A 24,296-nucleotide genomic window follows, 5' to 3' on the forward strand; every position below is an offset into this window, starting at 1 on the left:
ATCGACAAAGGCTACATCCAAAAAGGCCCGTAAGATTTCAGGTCAAAATGCAAAAGATGAACTTCTTGCCTCGGAAGTAAATGTCGTATCAACAGATAAAGGCAAAGAAACCAAGCAACCAGGGGGCAAGAAGAAATGCAAAGGGAAGAAGAAGAAACAGGAAGAATCATCTCCTGAAAAATCTTCTGCAAACCCTCCTGGAAATAGGAAACCAAAAAATCCATGCTTTATATGTGATGAGGATCATTGGACCGCAGATTGTCCACACAGAGCTGAGCTTAAAAAATTCTTCAAGAATTCAAAAACCTCGGCAGTATTGACTGATCCGTTTCCAAATCCAGGAACAAATCTGGTTGACAGTGAAGATGCTTCCCGCTGTCAAGTGCTAATGTTGTCGGTTTCAAAATAGCAAAATGATGCTTTGATATCGACAAGGAACAAAGATTATGGGAATCCACAGCTGTCGAACAACAATGATAAAGATCAACCTAGTAGTTCGACAACAACTTCGACAGAAGTTGCGCCGCCCATCATTCTTGAATTGACAATAAAACTGCCAAAGGGAGTAGTACACAAGTCGATGTTTAATCCCCGCGCTAGAACGGCACAACATTATAATATAGTGGAAGATTTGGCCCAATCGCCATCCGCTATGTCGACTCTTGAAGTACTACAAAATTTCCCATCCCAAAAGCAGGCTTTATTATCAGCCATTGGTGGGATAGACCCAAAGGATTCCAATCTTGTATCCTTCAATCATAAAGGATACGATCCTCAATTACCAGCTCAACTAGCTTTCCTTGTTCAAGTGAAAGCCATCAACAAAACTGTTCATCGAACAATTATTGATGAGGGGGCATCTACATGTATTATGTCGATGAGTTGCTGGAAAACTTTAGGATCTCCAACCTTGTCGCGACCTTCGACGACATTAAAAGCATTTGATGGACAAACATATACCCCATATGGTATTCTAAGTAACTTGAAGGTTGAACTAGGAGGAAAAACAGTAGAAATAGATGTTGAAGTAATCGACAGAAATCTCGATTGCAACATCCTACTAGGAAGGTCATGGATATATGTTATGGCTGCCGTTGTGTCGACCTATTTTAGGAAGATTGCATTTCCCTTTCAAGGAGGGATTACAATCTTCGATCAACAAAACTTCCTCCCAAATGGTTCTCAGGTTACGGGAAGCATTCCTATGATCCATGGAAGCCCCCATTCGCTTCAAAATATCAGAGTAGGCCTACTAAAAGACCCTATATTAATGGTAACTTTTGCCCTTCCACCTCCAATCAATTTGGCGGAAGTAGCATCGGTAGGAACCTGCAACATGATATCTTCTAAAAAGATCTCAGAAAACGATATCGACATGGATCATGCAATGGTTTTGCCTCCATGGCCAATAGAAATATTGTAGCAATCAATGTTCCTAGCATGGGAGGCAAACCCAAATCAAAACTCATCGAGTGTTTGGATAGATATGTCTAAGGAATATGGCACCCCTTCAGATCCTTGGTCGAGAGTGCATGACACCGACGAAGGAATTGTTCAATCAATGATAATTGAAGGGGCACCATGGGATGATTACCACCATCGTTCCCTTCTTCCGGATTGTGGAGAAGATACTCCTGATGACCTTTATCATCCTTCAGTTTTTGATTTTCTATCAAATACTGTAGACACGGTGGATTTCGAGCGAAACTTGTCCAACATTGAAGAGACTATCGCCATAAATATCTCAACCACAACACATGTTGTAGGGAATATTTATGTTGGCAAATGTTGTTCTCCTTCAGAACTGGAAATATATAACGCTCTGTTTCGCGAATTCAGAGATGTCTTTGCTTGGTCATATAGTGAAATGCCAGGCATTGGCTCGAGTATCGTTGAACACGAAATTAAGATGTATCCAGATGTCAAACCAGTACGACAACGGCTACGGCAGGTGCACCCCAAGAAAGTCGTTGCCATTAAGGCACAAGTAGAGAAACTTCTCGATGCTGGTTTCATTTACCTGGTTCCTCTGATCGATTGGGTATCGAATATTGTCCCTGTTATGAAAAACAAGGAACAATTAGAGTGTGCGTTGATTATAGGGATGTAAATCAAGCTTGTCCAAAAGACAACTACCCTACACCCTTCATCGACCAGATAATTGATGAATGCGCCGGATGCGAAATGTTTTCATTTATGGATGGATTCTCCGGGTATAATCAAATAAATATCCGCCCACAGGACTAGTCAAAGACTGCATTTATTTGTCCGTGGGGCACATTTGCATATCAAAAATTACCCTTTGGTTTAAAGAACACAGGGGCAACATTTCAGAGGGCAATGAATTATTCCTTCCATGATATCAAAAACATCGTTCAACCATACCTCGACGACCTTCCGGCTCATTCGCGAAAGCGGACTGATCATCCGCAACATTTAAGGTCGATATTTCTATGTTGCTGACACTACAAGATACGACTCAATCCACACAAATGTGTATTTTGCGTCAGTTCTGGTCATTTACTTGGCTTTGTAGTCTCAAAGGACAGGATTCGTGTTGACCCATGTAAGGTTCAGGCAATCATAAATTTTCCTCCACCTTCAAATTTGCTTCAGATTCCAAAACTCCAAGGGAAAGCAAACTTTCTGAGGAGGTTCATTCCAAATTACGCTGAACTTGCTAAAGGTTATACGCGTATTTTGAAAAAGGAAGTACCCTTTGTCTGGGACTAGGTTGCGCAAGCTTCCTTTGATGCTTTAAAAGAATCCCTAATGAAAGCATAATTAATGTACGCCCCTAATTATCAAAAAGATTTTAACATGTATCTAGCTGCAGCGGATATGACCATCGCAATGGTTTTAGTTCAAGAAGATGACGGAATCGAACATCCTATATATTATTTAAGTAAGAACTTAAATGATACAGAAAGCAAATATTCTTATGTTGAAAAGCTAGCGCTCGCAGTTGTTCAAGCGATACAGAGATTTCGACACTATGTCCTCTTTCGAAAAACTACCATTCTGTCAGATTGCAACCCCATGACTTATATATTGTCGCGACAGTTGCTGAGGGGCAAATATTCAAAATGGATAGCAATCCTACAAGAGTTTGATATGGATTTTGTAAAATCCAAGTCAAAGAAAGCTCTGGTTTTCGCAGAATTATTATGCTATCTCCCATCATCGTCCAACGATGAAACATCCGAAGAAACGATTGTGGACGAAAGTTTGTTTCTAATATCTTCAAGCAATCAGTGGTATGGGGATATAGTCATTTATCTCCAAACCCAAAAATATAGGCCAAATACCTCTCGCTCCGAACAAAAACGTATTTGATACCAAGCAAAAGACTACATGATCGTCGGTGATACACTTCACCGTCGCGGTATTGATACAGTTCTGAGAAGGTGCCTCACGCATGAGGAGGCTGAAAAAGTCCTGAATGATTTCCATTCAGGCACGTGTGGGGGGAATCAATCCGGTTATGCTACAGCGCAAAAAATCTTACGAGCAGGATACTTCTGGGCAACAATGTTTAAAGATTGCATAAACACAGTCATAAGTTGCCATGCTTGTCAAATTTTCGATAGCAAAACCAGATGACCACCCGCACCTCTGCAGCCAATAGTTGTTATCGGGCCATTCGCCAAATGGGGCATCGATTTCATGACATGTAACCCCACTTCGACCGGGGGGCATAGGTATATCATAGTCACAGTTGACTATTTTACCAAATGGGTCGAGGCGATGCCTACATTAGATAATACTGGTGAAACAGCTACCCTCTTCTTTTTCAATCATGTAGTCGCCAGATTCAGCGTACCACAAGCTATAGTCACAGATCATGGATCACATTTTCGCAATCACATGATGGTCAAATTAGCTGCCAAACTAGGGTTGTCTCACGACAGCTCTACTCCATACTATCCGCAAGCGAACGGATAAGTTGAAGCAATCAACAAGGCCCTGAAGCACATGCTGCAAAGGATGATTGGAGTTCACAAAAGAAGATGGCACCTAATCCTATACTCAGCTTTGTGGGCTTACCGAACATCGGTAAGGAATGCAACCGGGTTTGCACCTTTTCAACTGGTATATGGCCTAGAAGCAGTCTTACCAATCCAGTGTGAAATCTCATCCCTCAAACTCGCAATTGATCTCCTCCCCGGAACTTCAGAAGAAGAAGCTCGTTTCTTGGAACTAATCCAATTGGATGAAACCCATCGTGACACCGTTTTCGCTAACGAAGCCCATAAGAAACGAGTCAAAGCGCAGTTCGACAAAAATGTCAAACCCCGTGTCTTCTCAAAAAGTGACTTGGTCTTGCTTTATGACCAAGAATCTGATAAATTGGGAGCAGGTAAATTTAAGTCCTTATGGATGGGCCCATATATTGTTAAGTGAGTGTTAGCAAAAGGAGCCTACGAGTTAATGGATTATGACAGAATTCCACTGGCGCAACCTCGTAACGGGTTGTACCTCCAGCGTTACTATGCGTAATTCAGTATGGTAACCTGTATGCTTTTGTTATGTTTTTGTTTTCGCTAAAGTGTTTATTTTGGTCAAGTAATCCACTTTTTACATTTATTGCAGATGTCAAACCTATTGGAGTCATGTGTTGGATATGCCGACGGAGCGAGTTGTAGTTCGTGGAACCTATCTTCCGCGGCCTGGTCCATTTTTGATCTAAGTGGCGAGTTAGTAAGTTTCAGAGGGGTATGTATTGGTCGATCAACGAATAACATCGTTGAATATAGCGAGTTGATAGAACTTCTCTCTGATGCCATCACACATGGTATACACCTACTGATTGTCAGGCTAGACTCACAACTCGTCATACTACAACTCACTGGTATCTACTCTGTCCGAAATCCAGCTATTTATCGCATGTTCCTAAGGGTTAAGATTTTGGAAAGACAATTTGATTTTATTCAATATCAACATATTTCCAGAAACTTAAACACATTAACTGACTCATTGGCAAATTATGTGTTAGATAGACATTTGCAACATTTATAAAAAGAAGCATACCATCAATATTTGCATTTGGATCATGTAACTTAACCAAAATAAAACTCAGAAAATAAAAAATGTATATAACTGTTTATGGTTTACACATAATGTTCTATAACCAAGACAAAATTGGTCAAATGACCAAAAAACTCAAAACGCTAGGGGGAACCCTAGTCTAATGATGCTCGTGATAGCAAGTCACAGCCTGTGCGATCATGTGTAGGAGCCGAGTCCATTGTCTTGGCACACCAGTAGTATGCCGCTGCAACCTCAAGGGTAGCTCATCAGTCCTCACATCTGGAATACCAAGAGTGAGGCCCTCAACCTATTCCTATAATGCCGCAAGAGTCTAGGCCACATCGAGGTCGCGAAGGATAGCCCTTCCAACAGCCTCTCCTGCTCGGGCGGCGGCTGGCACTCTCAGGTGTACTACTAGCCGAACGGGACCAACATCTGCATGAACACATGATTTTGGTTAAGTCTTGACAGAATAAAGCACAAGGACATTACAAAAGAAAAATGATAAATAGGAATATGATCAAAGAATTTACCAATGGTGCCCCACGGTTCGCCATCCGGCAGTACTAAATCTGGGTCACCCCGGAAGTCCATACCAGCATATGGATACTCGGAGTAAACCATCTCCTGACGATCAAACCACCCAAAGAAGGTATCATAAAATGAAATCTGAGACTGACCAGCATGCCTAGACATATGGTCAACCCATCTTTGCATACGTGGTTCAGTCGGTGAAGGTAAATCGAGTGCAATATACTGCGGCTGCATCAGTGGTATCTTTTCCAAGGCAAAGGTGGTCAAAATAGAACCATACCCAAAGTTCTTAAACCTCCCACTCTTTACCTTGGTCAACTGTTCTTTCATCACAAGAAGTACTGCGTCACACCAGTTGAACACCTTCGGTTGGAGGCATTCCAAGGCATACTGCATATAAGATCTGTTGGCTACATGAAGAGCCGCACCACCAGCCATCCTACCAAAAGTAAACGCAATAGTCCTGAGGGACCTGTCAGTGAAATCATGGATGATGATCTTGCCGTCTTTACTCGGCTGAGATCCCTCTCTGCAATACCGGCGAACATAATCTCTCACAGATTCACCTCCTTGGGCCGAACTTGATAAAGAGATGGTGGCACCTCGCCTCGACAAGCCAATCAAGAAATAGATGTCCACTACAGTCAAGGGGATGGATTTTCCCCTGATCTGGAACACCTGGTTGGTAGGATCCCAAGCATCGAGCAAATACTGCAGTAAGTTGATCTGTTGTCTCATGCTAGAAATGCAGAAAAACTTCAGCAAGCCACAGTTCCGCAGTGCGTTTACTGTAACCGGATCATGTAGGGCAAGCATGTCCTCTTCTTCATGCTCACGTTCTCGCCATGTAATAGTCATCTTACTCCAAAGATATCTGAAAAACAAACAAGAGAAGAGTTAGATCCTGATTTTGGTAAGAAACAGGCAAAATTTCCATCAAAAACTGTGCATAAAATTCCTTCTTTGCGCCCATCGCACCTACAGTAGTGCTCTGGGTGCATTGCATGTCAGATGGCCAGTGGACAGGCCAACATCCAATGCACCTTTCGATACACAGAGGATGCACTGAAGGCAGAATGAGTTTTTCAAACCCCGGAGGCTCAGGAAAACTAGGAATCAAGCTCAGAATGCAAAATGGAAAGCATGAAATGAAAGAGCTCAAGTTTAGCTCCTACCTGGTCTAGACCGCACCGAGAATCATCCACAGAATCTCCTGAAATCAGCTGATGAAAATCAAAGGGGGAAAGCACCTCCAAAGCTCCAACAAGCCAAAGTTCAAATGAAATGGTAAAATGAAAGGTAAAAGCACTTTTTCATTACTTTTTACGTAGTTCAAAGTAAAATATTATTGTTCTAACTCATTTTTCAAGCATATATTGTTCATTTCTAACTAGTTTGATGGAGCAATTGAAATTACAGTACAATCTTTGAAAGAACAAAGCCATTTATGATAAAGTCAAAAAGAGACCATTTAATCGAGCAGTTTTAACGCGGACTTCATGCTCGGTAAAAAATAAACATAAGCAATGAGCACATGTTCCTCCAGAGTTTAAGCTCATTAAAAAATGAACCAATTTCCAGTAAATAACCATCGTGAATGAAATACTTCGGCCTTTAAAGCCTTGGTCGTGTTTGCACCGTCACCTCCATTTTTTCATTGGCCGATCATTCACCTCCATTTGATTGTTTACCCTTTTTGAGGAACAGCTGCGAAGAGTGATCTCACTAGCCATCCTTGTAACACTACTGTGATTGGAACATTCCAAACCTTACCTAGAATCAGTTGCTACCCAATTTTATCACTCGTTCCTCAAAAGAGGAGTCTCCTTTAAGCTCTTTTCAACTGACTCGTAAAATATGAAAAGATTGCCGAGCCATTGGCCTCTCCAGCTCGTTAAAGGGACCGGAAGTACTATCCCTCCTCTAAATTTTAATCTTTTTGGACCTAAGGGATTATTACACAACAAGATCGAGCGCTTGTTTTGTTTGGCTCGTTAAAAGTATCGAAAATTCATCCCTTCTTTATTGGTTTATACTTTTTCAGACTTAAGGGATTAGATGACGAGAAAGGAATTTTGGAGTTTCCTTTACGTTCCTTTTCAAATTCTCTAAAATTGAAAAGGACCGAGTTATCTTTGTCGTTAAACTTTTTAAAATTTTAATAGCGACAAACTTGTCTATAGACGAGAACGAGTTTCACTATCGCTAGGCTCGTTAAAACATAGCGATGGGTTTTCCCGAAGGGAAAATTATAGAAAAATCATATGTTATCCTCCTCAAGCTTGACAAAAATAAATAGGTACTGGTCAGCAATGACTAGGGAAAAATTGGGAAGAAAACTTGAAGAAACTTTGTTGGTAGCAAGTCGCTCTTGAACATGACACTTTCACTCCGCATCCAAGTCGGGTTGGGTTGTTTCATTCACCAGTCACATCACCATGGTCCCATCATACCATCCACATTTGGGGTTAATGCTACCAATCCATCACGTCAGTGTCACTGATATGTTCAAGAGAAGTCATTCAGAGAATTCACCTGTGTCTCACCCACTATAATACATTTATACTCCATTCTTTCATGACTGCCACCCTGAACCTTATATCACCAGATCGTTTTCACCTCCATTAAAATCATTTGCTCCGTTCCATGTCATTGATGTGGGATTCATTAAGGCCCTCCTGTGACGGATCACTTCTTGTCGACATCAGCTCATTATCCAAGAAGTTGATCTAGGAACACCCCATTCAGTACTTTGAAGATTGCATGCCTCAATGGCAAGTTTCTCACTTCCGGCGACAGGTTTACATCAATGGCCTTCGACCGAAAGATTTTGCGTGGTGTTCAACGCCAAATCCTTTATTCACACCACGTGAATTGTACTACAGTACCTTGAGGGTCATTATCATTATCGGTGATTCCTCTCGCGCCTGTTAACAACTTACATCATTGGCTGGTAATCAGGCAATGTCTTTCCATGTTCGACTCCAGAACATCTCTCACATGGATAGACTTGTACTTTGAGTGAATATCGAACGAGATTGAAGACCTCGGATCTAGTTTCATCCATCCGGGCTGCGATATATATTCAGGAAAATAAAGACATCAAATGTACATCATTGCTGCACAGATAATCATCCAATCAAAGGGATGATGGCTCTATCAGAATCATCAGTCTACACTCAGACGATTGTCTGTCCTATGTACATGAAAATGAATTTATAAAGTTGAGCATGGGAATGCCCGCCTCAGCTAGATCATGAAAATATTATGAAGATAATGTATTGTATTGTATCTTATTACAGGTCTCCTCCCAGCTTGAAAGAACTTTGGATCCTCATAATAAAGCATTTCACCCGACATCAAAAGATTAACGACCTCATGCTTTAGGGGGCAACTGTTATAGACATTTTTGGGCACTACAACCCCAAGCATGGAATGTCCATAAACTAAGGGCTCCTAAGTCCCTAAAAGTGTTGTTCTAACCCCTAAAGGAACAAGGTAAACTGATTACAGCTTCTCCCAGAAGTTCTCCATGAAAAACTGCTCAGAATTGGTCAAAACAGGATCATTTTAGCTACTCCACTGGCCAAGTGCATTGCATCTCACCTAAGTACACTGTGTGGGTGCGTTACATTTCAAAAATCCCTTCTATAGGGTGCGATGGGCGAGAAATGACAAATGGCAGTGTCATTCTGCAAGTTGGAGAGGCAATGGAAGCTTCCAGAAACTTCTCCTATGACACTTGCCTCTCTGAATTCGACCAAGGATGAGTAAGAGATCATCAATCTCCAAGTGGAAGCAAGAACTATCAGAGGGAAGACACTAATCAAATCACAAGCTGACTCATCTCCCTTACAGATATCTATATATGGATCCCTCATCCCAGAGATCCAGAAGCTGGAATTTTGCATATTGTAAGGAATTGTTGTTGGTTTCTTGAGACAAACATCAGATTGTTGGGTGATCTAAGCTTTGTATGAGGTGAAGAGGGGCTTCTTTGTTGAGAGGTTGATGCTAGGTCAGAACAATTGGTTGTAACTCCTCTTGGCTCTTTCTTGTTTATCAATAAAAGCTATTCAAGTTTTCCTCCATACTCTTGTGTCATTTATGTTTGCTGCATTTGTATGGTCAATTTACATCTGATCCTAGATTGTTTATGATTATAGATCCATTCTTGTATAGTGCTGTGCTACTGTGATCTTACAGGTACTCTGTGAAGCTGGGCGTGCAAGGGAACAAGTAATGAAAGACTATCAAGGAAGAGAGGAATCAAACCAGGAGATTAGCGCAAGATAGAGGTTGGTCTTCTTTGTTCCTCTTTATCTATACTTCATAAAGAAAAAATGAAAGTAGCTTTACTTTGGTTGTTTCTAAGGCAGCTATCACACCTTAGTGGGATAAGTAGTTCTGAGTAGACACTTTTCCCTGTAACAGATAAAGCCTAACTTATTTTCAAATGTTATAATTATTTCCTTAACAATCTCTACTTATATAAGTGAAAAGCCAAAATATTTGAAGAGGATTTTTTATTGTAAGGCCAAAAGTAAATACTATTTAACTTTATTTTCCTAGGAAAAGTAAAGGCTATAGTGTACAAGGGATATAAGAGGTTATCTTCTATGAAAAATATTTCTTCAAAATTTGCCCATTCACAGGCAGAGAATTTCTCTTGCCTGATAAATCTTGCAATAGAAACGTTGATGGGCCGATTTGTTCTGTGATATGAAATGGGCCAAGCCACATTCTTAGGAATTTGGTATGCTTACCTTTATCCTCATGTGCTTTATCCCACTTCAATACAGGGTCTCCAAGTTGAAAAGGTTTAGGACTTACATAATTTGCATCAAAGGAAGATTTAACTAACTATTGATGATGTGCATGTATGATTTTGGCTTTCTCTCTTTCTTCTTCGAGTTTGAGGATTTTTGATTGCCTTAATTGCATAGAAGAGGAAGGAGTTTCTTCAGTAAATTGAACTAGGGCTAGAGAGAGAACAACTACATTTGTAGGAAGAACAACTTCTTTCCCATAGACCAGATTAAAATGAGAAGTGCCTATTGAGACCTTCTGTGTTATCTGATCTGCCCATAGAGAAAATGTTAAAGATTTATGCCAGTTTTGTTGACTTTGATAAATAGTTCATTTGATTATCCTTATGATATTTTTATTTGTTGATTCAGCTAAACCATTTCCCTAACGATAATAGTTAGCAGAATATTTAAGTTTAAAACCTATTTTGAGATAAAATTTTGTCATAACATTTCTTGTGAAATAGGATGCATTTCCAAACATGAGGGCAGTTGGTAGCCCAAATCTGGTGATAATAAATTGATCAATAAATTCACTAATGTTTTGAAAATTGGCTACCTTTAGTGGAATTTCTTCCACCCACTTAGCGAGGTAATCAGTTGCTGTAAGCATATATCTTTGTTGCTTTGAAGAGTGAGGAACGATCTCACCTATTATGTCCAATCCCTATTGCTCAAATGGTTGTTCAATTTTGACCGGACGTAATGGAAATGCAGGTTTCCTTTGTCTTCTAGTAGCTATTTGACAAGCTTTTCACTTCCTTACATATTTGTGTGCATCTTTGAATAAGGTTGGGCAATAATAGACAACATGTAAGATTTTATGTGCTGTTGTGTCTCCTCCAAAATGTCCACCAACTAGTCCATCATGGAGTTCTTGCATAACCTTTTCTACCTCAAAATTTTCAAGGCACCTAAGTAAAACAAAATCATAATTCTTCCTGAACAAAACATCATTGATAATTTCATATTGCTTATATTTGAATCTCAAAGCCCTTTTTCTTTTGTAAATGAGTTTCATAGGGGCATATCCATTTTTCAAATAAAATTGATATCATCATATTTAGATTCAATATTGTTGAGGTTTACCTCACATATTTGTATATCATCACCTTAATCTTCTGGTGCTAGTAAGTTCCATGCTCCAGCTAACATTTTGTAAAAACCTTGACCTCTAACAATTCTAGCTGGTCCAATTTCACTGTCATATCCTTGCAGTGTTGTTACCCAATTTTCTATTTTCTCACCTAATTCTCTTTGCATTAGTAAATTTATTACAAATGAGAATGGAACTATTACTTTAGTGTGAGTTTTAAGAAGAAAAGGTCCAAAATGTTTTATTGATTTGAAAACATCGAAAGCCTTCTTTTCAACATCTGAGTAATTCAATTCAACACCTTGCAAATTGGAGCTAAAGAAAGAAATTTGTGCTTCAATTTTCTCATCATCGACTTGTGTCAAAATAGCTACATATGATGTTTCAGAAGCAAAAGTAAATAAAATAAAATGATTAGAAATTTTGAAGTAGCTAAAGAGGGAGAATTTATAATTTCTTGTCTGATAAGACTGAAAGCTTCATGCTCAGTGTGTCCCCATTTAGAAACATAATTTTTCTTGATCATAGATTAGAGGGGTAAAACAATTCGTGAAAGGTGAGGGACAAATCTTTTAACAAAATTTATCTGACCTAGGAAAGGTTGCATGAATTTTTTTTTTGTGTGGCAAAGAGATTTCTTAAATTTCTCTTATCTTATTAGGATCTATGTCAATTCCATATTTAGATACACTAAATCGAAGAAGTTTACCTTCACTTAAAGTAAAGAAAGATTTCTTTGGATTTAGAGAAATTCCATATCTTTTACAATGTTCAAAGATTTGTCTTAAGTCTTTTAAATGATTATTGTGCTTTTTTGAATATACGGTTATATAATCTAAATAAATGACCATTGTTTTATTCACCAAACCATTGAAAGCTATATCCATGGCTCTCTGACATGTTGCACTAGCATTAATTAATCCAAATGGCATCTTTTAATAGGAATATGTTCCCCATTTCATTCTAAATGTGGTCTTTAGTCGATCATCTGGATGTATGAGAATTTGATTATAACCTGAAAATCCATCCAGAAAATACATTAACTCTGAGCCTACAACTGACTGCAGTGTATGTTCCATAGGAGGCAGTGGAAAGTTGTCCTTCTGATAAGCTTTGTTGAGATTAGGAAAGTCTATACAAATTTGAATATCACCATTTTAATTAAGTATTGGGGGTTTTCGCAGTGCATTATATTAGATATCATTTTTTGGGATTCAACTGCGTTAAGTAAGTCATTCATCTATGATAATTTCCATGAGAGGTAGTCGTAACTGACTAATTTCTCATGATTTTTGAATAGTCCACTTAACACTCATTGCATCGGGTGATGCTCATAGGGGTGAAGAAGTGGGATTGAAACTAGTGAAATAAATCACATAGCGTCAATCATCACTTTCGGGGCTTTCACCCGGTAACCAGGACTTCCTGGGAGGCCACCCATCCTAGATTGCCTCTAGCTCAAGCGTGCTTAATTGTGGAGTTTTCCCCACAATCAATCCCACTTAGCTTGCTACCCCAATACTTAATTCAAAAGAGAAGGTAACTCTACTTGAATGGTTCATGAGGCACAATACTTGTTAAGGTTTTGCAAATGGGGTAGCAAGCTAAGTGGGCTTGATTGTGGGAAAAACTCCACAGTTAAGCATGCTTGAGCTAGACGCGATCTGGGATGGGTGACCTCCCGAGAAGTCCTGGTTACTGGGTGCAAGCCCTGGAAGTGATGATTAACGCTATGTGATTTATTTCACTAGTTTCAATCCCACTTCTTCACCCCTGTGAGCATCACTCGGTGCAATGAGTGTTAAGTGGACTATTCAAAAATCATGACAAATTGGTTAGTTATGACTACCTCTCGTGGAAATGGTCATAGATGAATGACTTAATTAATGCGGTTGAATCCCAAAAAATGATATCTAATATAATGCACTGCGAAAACCCCAAATACTTAATTCAAAAGAGTGAAGGGAACTCTACTTGAATGGTTCATGAGGCACCATAATTACTAAGGTTTTACAAATGGGGTAGAAAACTAGTGGGCTTGATTGTGGGGAAAACTCCATAGTTAAGCGTGCTTGAGCCAGAGGCGATCTGGGATGTGTGACCTCTCGGGAAGTCTTGGTTACGGGTGCAAGCCCTAGAAGTGATGATTGACGCTATGTGATTTATTTCACTAGTTTCAATCCCACTTCTTCACCCCTGTGAGCATCACCCGATGCAATGAGTGTTAAGTGGACTATTCAAAAATCATGAGAAATTAGTCAATTACGACTACCTCTCATGGAAATGGTCATAGATGAATGACTTACTTAACGTAGTTGAATCCCAAAAACCATTCTTTTTCCTGACTAGAACTAGGTTAGAAAACCACCTTGAATGTATGACAGGAAAAAATATTTTGGCTTTGAGAAGTTTATTTAATTCATATTTGATTTGATTTTCTAAATTTGGATGTATCCTTCTCAAATTTTGTTGTATAGGTTTTTCGTCAGAAATCATAGGAATGGTATGTTTAATTATGGAAGTATAATATGTCTTAAGATAATCATAATTCCAAGAAAAAATATTTTTATATCTTCTCAACAAATGAATGAAGGCTAATCTTTCTTTAGGTGTAAGATAAAGACCTAGATTAATATTTTGAGGTTTAAGGTTAGTTCCAAGATTAACTAATTCAAACCTAAATGTTTAACTTTGATGCTTTGAGTTAGTTGGTTTCTTGAATCTATCCTTAAGATCATACAGATCTTCCAACTTAAATACAGATTGATTTACACATATTTTTTGCTTGAGCTGGTTATTGTGTTGGTCTTCATCTATTATATGGTCATCATATGAGCCTTCAGATGTTAAAAAGTTTACGATATTTTGATCGTCATTAAAAACTCACCAATTGGTGATGTTATTAGGAATAGAAGGTATAAAAATTAATTCTATATAAAATTGATCAGGACTACAATCTCTTGGTGGTATGAGATTGGATATAATGCTAGCCAGAAGATCGACACTTGCGTTTTGAAGTATTGGAATTGGATAAATGTTAAATGCTAGGAAATATGAGGTGAGGTCCAGGACTAACGATTGATAATGTTTTAAATGTCCAGAAAGACAATGAATGGTATTCCTTACATGTTTCATTACAATTTCTGAATCTCCAAAGACTTGAAGGTATTTGATAACAAGGCCTATGGATTTATACAATCCTTGAACTAATGCCTCATACTTGTCAGTGTTATTTGTGCATTCAAATTCAAGTCTGCCTGCCAACATAGTTTTTTCTCCTTCAGGGCTAAATAATATGCAACTTGCCCCAGCTCCATCATTAAATTTTGATCCATCAAAGAATAATTTCCAAAATAAATAATTGACTACATGTTTATTTACAAAATTGATACATTTAGAAGAATCTGTTTGTGAATAATTTTCAATCTATGATGTAACAAAATTTTCCAAAAAGGGTGAAGTGTGTGCGTTAAAATTTCCCAAAAATGATTCAACTGAATAATTTCCTATGATATTACTATTGTATGCGACAGGCTCATTTTATACTTCGAGTTTAGTCACAATATAATTTAAATGTTTCTCACGGTCGACCCTTATTTGATCTGGCTTACCATTGTAAGGAAGCCACATATGAGACCAGTCTATTGCAAAATAGCCATGAAGCTTTTCAGACCAATCTCTACTAAGGATCAAACCGTAGAATTCAGGAATATCAGTGACAAGAACATTAATGACTTGACATAATTTTGTGTTAGATGAGAGTCTAATGGTAAGATGATTGATTTCTCCTATGACTTCGATTTGTGTTCGATCTAACTGTACAATGCAAATAATACATTTCTGGGGTATGACACGCAATTTTGCGCAAACAATTTTTGGAAAAATGTTAGATGAGGCTCTAGAATCAACTAAACAATTGTGAAAATTCTTATTAAAGACTTCAAAAGTAAAAATAAAAGGAGGAGTATGGGATTTAGATCTACCACCAATTAAAGCAACATCAGTTGAATTCATTTTATCTGATGAAGTACTCGGAGGCCTACCCATTTCTTGAGCAGCCTGGGAAATTACAGCAGCAGGAAGAGGAGAAGTGGGGACTACTTTTAATTCTTTGAGCAATAGCTTATGTTGATGTTTTAGCTTGCTAAGCTCATAAAACATGATATTAGCTCTGGTCTTCTTCATGTCTTCAATGATGTTGTATTCCATATCATCAAACACTAGCAAGGTTTTGGCTGGAGGCGAAGAATTGGATTGAGGAGGAGATGTTTGAGTAGATTTTGGAGAATATTTATTACCTATTTCTTTATCTTTGATGGAAGGAGTTTATGATTTCTATTTTTGATTTGTTTGTGTCAATTCAACAGTTCTCTTGCTTCTAGTAGCGACAGGTAAAGCTTCTTCTAATTCTTCATTATCTGACAAAGGAATAATGAAATCCCACATTCCATGTACTTCAACTATCTCTTCGTCATCAGTTTGTTCTTCAGCTATTGATACTTCTTCTTCATCCACATATAATTTAGCATTTGATATTGTATTTCGAGTTTTAGGATCATAGGGAGCATTTCTTTTGAATGGTCTAAAATATTTCCTAGAAGAAGATTCTGCTACCTTCTTTTTAATGTCAACCATTTCATTGGACATGGTTTTAAGTACCTTTTGTAGACCTTCAAGATAGAAAGGATATTTAGGTGCTTTCTTCTTGCATTCATCCCTGAAGGTGACCTTTTTGGATTTTCTTTCTTCTAATGCATTTTTCTTTTCTAAAGATAAAATTCGTTTTTCCACAGCTATAGCTTCTTTCATGTTTTCAGCCAAGGTTGGCTTGGTAGCTCTATCAACAAAAATAATTGGATTTGAGGGAAGAGAAGAAATGTACCATTCATTTTGAACTTTTGTACTTGACCTGGATGCCACTGGAATTTTTTTAATAATTTTTTAAAACGGGAATTGATGTCCTTAACTGGTTCATTAGATTCATCTTTCAAGTTGGAGATATCATTAAGAAGAGTATTCATTGAGCAGACATATCCAAACTTGGTTAGGAACTGTTCTTGAAATTTATTCCAACTATCAATGGAACCCGATGGTAATGAAAAGTACCAAGATCCTATTGATCCTTATAAATTATAAGGGAATAATCGTAGAACTGTGTCTTCTTCTACAACTCCATTTAGATTTATGGACAACATGAAGTTGTTTATGTGTTCTTCGGCAGGAAGACTGTCATCAGGATTGAATTTTGGTAACCATTTCAATGGATGAGCAGGTAATGGATGCAATGGTCCTGCCATTTGAATGGCCCCTAGATTTTTCCATGGTATTTGAGCCATTATGGGTATCTGTGTGGAAGAAGATGCACTAGTGGTTGAAAGTGATTGGGTAGAGGAATATTGTGTTCCTGTACCAATGTAAATCACGATCTAAGATGGTGAGGTGGATGATTGGGTTTATGATGAAGATGGTGGAATGAATGAGGGAGTTTGTCGTGATGATGAAAGAATCTCACTATGAGTTTCAGATTCTGATTTCTTAGTATTCCTTCAAGGAGGAGGTAGAGGAAATTCAAATGGAGGAATTCCAAAATTTTCACTCTGCGATCTAGTTAATACTCGAGACGAAGGAAATTGTGAAGAAATGCTAGCTTGAGATAATTTAGATCCTTCTTGGGATAGAGAAATCCCTTGTAACTTATGAATCAAAGATTGTACTTCGGGAGTTTCTATAGAGGAAGGGTGATCTGATTTCTTTAGAGAAACACTAGTGGATTGTAAAGATTTTTTCACAACTTCACATTTAGGATTTGGAGATTTGGAATGTGACTGAGAATTTGGAGGTGATGGTGAGGGAGTTTTACTCTTAGAATGGCTTTCTGATTTAGATTTTCTTACCAATCACAGCCTCGACCCTCCTTGTAGGGCTAGAATGTTGAGGCCTCAAAATTCGTTGTGACAACACGAGGGATAACCACCTAGTTCGGACCTTGAAAGAAACATCTTTTCCATTTGGTGTAGTGGCTCTGACTAGGGATGGTGGGACTAGTTTCCTAGAAAGGATTGATTTGATAATGATGTTGGGGTGATATAAGGTATAATGAAGAATGATTTAACTAAAAAATGATCTAATATAAATAATAAACATATGAATTTATCTTATTCTAACATTATCTTACTATAAATATACCCAGGAATAAACTAAGATATGCGATCTACAGGGGTGTCTCAAAGCAAATAGTAATGAATATTATTCAATTGTTAAAAGAAAAGAAATCGTGAATGATAATTGTTTTGGCTACATAGTTAGACAAAACAATTGAGGAAACTTTATCACATATAGTAATTGTTCATGTACTCAATAACAAATCAGAGCTAAAACATCATACAAAAGTGCAATAACATCAAACTATAACTCTTATTTTCATACATCGGACAATTAAAGAAAGACTACTGCTAATTCATAAAAAAAACACAATCATAAGATAAAAGTACCACATATGAAAATCCCTGCTTATGAGATCAACAATATTGATCCACTTTCCTCCAATTAAATAGACTCTAAGAATATAGAAGTGCAATTTCAATAGAGTATGCTTCAATATTCAAGAAAAAATAGATCCTATTCCAATTATTTCATCAAATGCTTCACAAAAATACAGAAGCGTAATGTCTTGCAAATAGTTTTTGATAAAATCATGGACCCCTCTCTAAATGCATGAGAGAGGTTTAAATAATACACATATTTTTCAAAAATATATTATTACATAAAAAGATGAGTAGGTTTCAAACAACCTAATAAGTGAAAATAAAAAATTGAAACTAAAAATAAATGATAACAAACTTCTCCAAATTGAAAGGTCCTATTTAGCCATTCGGTCCTTGAAGTCACAAATGTCTGATTAGCTTAACCTAGGGAGGTTGGCCAATTTTGGATCTCAATTTCCCTGTGAATACAACATCAGTGAGAGGTGGCACCATATTTTCAGTAGAATTAGTTAAACAAAGTAGTGTCATCCAATGACTATGTGGTTTTACCAGAAATCACTATTATGTTTCCCAATCAAGCTTAGAGAGTTGCTTGATTGCTTCTGCATTTTTTTGGGTAGTTTATTTCCACCGTTCTTCCAACTGTTTAATGTCCAGGAGAGCTTTTGAACTGCATTCTGTGATAAGACTGGAAGTGTGGAGGTTATCATTGACATCCTCAATGATGTTGTTTGTTGTACTAGCTACTCTTGTTTCTGTCCTCTCTGTCTGTATTAAATCCAAGTCTCAATCTATAAATAAGATGTCTTTGTGGGACTCCTCGATATTTGGTAGATCATCCTTCTTTCCTTCTTCATATTCTTGCCAAGAAATGAATTATGTTATCCTTTTGTTTAGCTCTTCATATTCTAATCTTTGATCAATCACTTGATTGTTTAATTTGTCACTTGATTCACAATAAGCTTTGATCAATGAAATTCTTTGAAAAAATATTTCCTGCTATTGTACCAAAAGAGAATTTAATTCAAGTGCCTCTTTGATAAATTCATCTATTTGAGGATTTTCTTTGAATTTTTCCAATATAGCTTGCATTTGGTGAATCTTTGTGTTCTTCACTGCCATGTTTGTCTGATGTTGTACTGTCATTTGCTCAAAATTTTGTTGAAGTTGTCCCAGTTGTATTTCAACTCGCCTATTGGTGCTTTATCTTTCTTGCTCAAGTTGTTGTTAGAGCAGTTGAAATCTTTCTTCTTTTTCTTTCAGTAATAGTCGAACTTCCTTATCGATTTTTGTAGTTGCATAAGCACTTGCAAATTGTGATAGCTTTGCAAGGTTGTCTGATAGATCAATGGGGGTGTCTCTCCACACTATCTCCATTGGATCACTTTCAAGAGTTTTTATTTCTGATATATCCAATTTTCTTTTATTTGTTTTCCTTTTTACTACAGCCTTATGTGTAGGACTGTAGAATACATCTAATGATGGTATTTCTTCAACCTTCAAAACAATTTTAGAAGTTGGGCGTGTCGGGATACTTCAATGTCTTGAGTAGTTATAAGTTCTTGTATTATCCCTTCTGGATTTACAACCTGTTGAGCATGTTATGGAGTCTGGAATCCAAACATTGCTTCAAGACCAGTCTCTATTTCGAGATTTTTATTAAATTTCTCCCACTCTTGTTCTGTATTGATGACTGGGGTCTTTTCTTTTTCAACCTGCGAGGAACTAGTCTCCATGTGTTGTTTAGTTGAGACCTTCTCGGTCGTTTCTTCAAGATTTTCTTTTGTAACTTGTTCACGGTCTTCCTCAGGGCTTCCTTGTTTATTCTCATATTCATGTTCATGGTATTCTGAACCTTGAGTTGACTTTTCTTGTGATTCGTCATCAAAATTTTGCTTAGAACTCTCCTTCAGGCTTATGCTGGGAGTAGGTTCTCTTATTTATTCAATTTGTAACAGGTCCAAAGGGACCTGTTCAAGCCTTTTATTTATATATGTGGAATTCTCTGAGGTCCTTTGGGTCTAGCTTTAGTGATGCTAAATGAAAAACTTGTGAAAATTTCTCAGCTTGCTCAAAGAAATCATCAAATGGATCATCCTCATGACTGAATTTCCTAATTTTGACCATGGCAGTGAAATTCTTAGCAATCTGGTTGGGGTCATACTGTCTACCTAGCATGGTAGCTAGGTTTAGAGCCGTGATGTTCTATATTTCTTTAGATGCATGCCCAAGATCATGCAATGCGAAAGTGCCACATTGTAATGGGAAGGTTGGCCAGATGGATTTCTTCTTCTCCTTAAGGGTTTTGGTTATTCCATCACCCACTATCTGATAACCAATCTCTCGTGCCAGTATTTTATCTGGAACATAGGATGGGACAACACAGGGAGATGTAATACTCCCAAAAACTCTGATATAAGTGAACTATTCCTCACCAAAACATCTTGTCATCGGCAAGATGTCTATCTTTACTTCCTCTAAAAGCCTAGGGACTTTCTTATTAAAAATGGTCTAATAAATAGGCAACATGATACCATGAAAAATATTATAAAAATGGGAGCCAAACTATGATTCCCACAGTATTTTATGGTAAACATGGATGGGTGTAGGATCCTTTGAAGTCCATTTTCAGCCCATTTTTGGAATATTTGAGAGAAAACATATAGCATCCATGACATAATCACTCATGTAAAAGGGAGTGATAACTCGAGTGGAGACAGTTCTATTACACTTGTATTCCCTAATGGCCATGGCCAAATTATCTGACAAAATAGTACTCCAGTTCAAAATGGTAGCATTTACAATTGCATCAATTAAGGGAACCCATTCAATGGAAAATTTGGTGGTATCAACTTTTCCGAATAACCTACACAACATTGGAGCTAAAAAATTGTATGGGGCTGACAGAGGTACGATGGGTTACATACCAGTTTTCTCCTATCTAAACTTGTTGGAGCCAGACCTTGAATTCTGCATAATGTTCATTAGATCCTCATTCTCTTTGGAAAAATTCTCAATAAAAACTTTGTCATATATCTTCTGTGGCTACATTAGATGGTACATTTGGCTCAAATTATCTAATTTGAATGGTCCCATAACATCTTGCCTGGAATTTCTGAACGTTCTACCAGAAACATCTACTTCATCAATAATCCATCTTACCTTATTTGTGTATGGTAAGATTTTCAGTCTCGCAGCAATCTTGTGTAGAAAAGAGCATGCTGCTTCGAAGTAGGAAGCATCAAATGAAGCTGTGGCATCTGCTGTTGCCTTTATTTCCTAAATTTGTTCAATGGCTAGCCTCAACAATGTACCCCAATAAATGTTTTTTAATGAATCAGTGTGGGGATTAATTTCTAGGGGCCTTGCATTTTGTCCCTCTAGTAAATTGTACATCGCCTCCCAAGATGTAGTCCCTCCATCTTTGTTACAAGTGATACAAGAGAATGGTGGTAGCATGTCTGACTGCTCAGGTGCAGTATCCTCTACAGTCTTTTTTCCTTTCTTAACAATTTATGTGAGTGTTCTGTTCTTCGGAAACTTCATGAAATTCAGGCAAATGGAGAAAACAGGATAAAAATATAGAGAGGTAAATGCAAGGGAAAACACGATTCACACATTAAATTCTAAAAGCACATAAGGATGGAGCTTTTATTTCAAACATGAATAAGAAAGATATCTATCATCTCGAGTCATTAAACGAATAAATGCCCTTAAATCTCATTAACTATACATTAAGGCTTACAAAATATTTTATTTGTCTTATCAAAATGCTGCATTGCATGTTTCAAACTGACATTTCTGATTTATTTGAATGTTCATGTAATACCGGTTTTTTTTTTATTGCGATGAATCAGAATATCACAAATTGCAAAGCACAAATCTCACAAATCGCAAATCACAAATCTCAAGAAGATCGCAAATCACAATATCAGAGATTATGGCTAGAGAAATTGAAATTTTCTTTAATATTTTGCGATGTCCGATCAGAGACATTACGATATGTTGGACCCGAATGTAGTTTTATAATAGTTTTAATATTCCATCGGGTTTGGATTACATCACATTTCACATTTTCTTGTGGTTTGTATGTTTGTGCTCTTTTAAGAACTCCGATGTGATTGTGATAAAGAAGTTTTGAAGAATAGTTTAAGCCTTAAGTATTATAGAAGAAAAATGCTATCTCTAGGTATTTTATGGGGATTTCGCTTATCGCATCTTGCTGATTCTACCTCATGACTAACCCTTGTTATTATCAGATCTTGTGATTTGCGATAAAGTAGGAATGCGTTATCATGAAATAACTTGGTTTGATATCTTAGTTTATCCAAAGTTTTATTCTGAATGCTTTACAAAAGGAAAGCTCTTATTCGCTAAGTTTTTTGGAGAATTTTTAAAGGGTCCCCATTTATTAATTGAATAATTAATATTGTATTAATAAATGGGGGGTCCATTGAATAGTAAAAGAGTCCTCTATGTAAACATTTGTCGCACTCACACACAAAGTTTCATGCGCTGTCGTTCAAGCATTGTCGTGGTCATTCAATGATCTATCACAAGTGTTGCGCTTGTCACTCACACTGTCGGTTAGTCACACTTAGTGTATGTTGTCTTGATGGTTCAAGGTGTCTTGTCATCAAGTCACATTGAGTGTGTGTTCGTGAGGTCATGCATGTAAAAAGTCACTTGTTCACACACTTGGCTGTTTTTTGAAACTCTATCAACAGGACCAACCTCCAACAGCCAGACATCTGCTGAGCTACATTGTGCAGTTTCAGCTCTCGGTGATTATGTAATGTTGCCCAGAATTGTACAAAGCTTGAGGCTGCCTCCTAGGCATTATGCACTATACAATCTTGGAATTGATTCGACCGTCTGTCACCCATAACAACACGAAAGTTTCCCAACAATTCACTTCAATCTGCACTGCTCGCAAGCACATCAACTGAGCCTCTAGCTAGTCAACCAGAGAGTTTGGACAGGAAGTGACCCCAGGCCTCACTCCTCCAAAAAATTGCACAGAATTTGCAAATCATGCCCACTCCACTGACTAAAGAAACTCTGCAGACATGTTGGATACACACCCTGTGTCCATCACTACACTACCCTGAAAAATTGTGCAGTTTTTCCAGCCAGTCACATAATTAGTCAGCCTACTGCACACCCATGAAACTACGCATTTTTTATGAGTAGTCCCCCAGCTGCCTAGAATCTTGATCACCTCAGAAACTGTGCAAGGATTTCCAACAGGACAACCTCCCAACATTGCATATTTTTTTCTAGCAGCCTCTTGCAGCCCGCTGCCAACACCCCAAGGAAATTATGTAGTTTTCACTGCGACTCTCCCTCAGCTGCCTACACTGACTCCCTAAAAAAATTGCATAGATCTACCCCCCAGCTGAGACAGATCTCGTGGATAGTCACTGTTGATCTGGATTTCCCATCTCAGCCTCACAATGACCTCTACGTAATTTTCACGCACAATTCCTAGAGCCCAAATCCTAGGTTGAAATCTACCTTGCGCATTTTCAGAGCCTTGTCCTCTCTCCCAATCACCTGCATCCAAAAGTGAACGACAATATATCATGGTAGACTAGGGGATTTTTGGATTTTGTGTCATCTTGTCATGATTAATTGCAGATATAGGTACATGGGTGAGACATAATGTGATGACGAACAGGATGAATAAGAAGTGCGAGGAGATTGTTTCGTGAATGGATGAAAAAGGAGTTCATGCGAGGAGATTTCTTCATGAACAGACGAAGACATGGAGCATGCCAAAGTAAAAGTGAAGGAGCAACGTGCACATGTAATATCAAGCAGACACCAAGACCATCGAAGACTACACACACCTTTCCATTCAGAGCTAAAGCTATGATACACTAAGAGCACATCCATCACTCATCAACATTGCAACTCGACATGCACACCACCACCAACAGGAACACACCAGCTCTGTCTTGTCAATTCATGTTATGAGTCATCTCGGCCACACCAATATTGTGGGCCACACTGTTGTAATCAATGTAATATAACATGGAAGTACAAGAGACCCACATGTAAATCTAAAGAGTCATGTAAAGTTGAAGAGTCATGTATGTCAAATAGTCATGAGGAAATTTGAAAAGTTACAAGGGCTAGTTTTACCCTTGGCTATAAATACTGCTAATTTGTACATGCAAAGGACTTTTTTACCTTGGCTCCTCCTACATAACCTTGAGATTATGTAGTATTTTCTTTGACAAGTAAGCAGTGGCTCCAACACCCTACTATTGGGGTTAGTGATGTATGATGTACCGATGTGTCTTGGAAATTTCACTTAATTCAGAAGCCTGATAACAG

This window comes from Pinus tabuliformis, chromosome 7, assembly GCF_031772625.1.
Source record: "Pinus tabuliformis cultivar Carrire ecotype Pingquan chromosome 7, CPIR1, whole genome shotgun sequence".
NCBI classification, from domain to species: Eukaryota; Viridiplantae; Streptophyta; class Pinopsida; order Pinales; family Pinaceae; genus Pinus; species Pinus tabuliformis.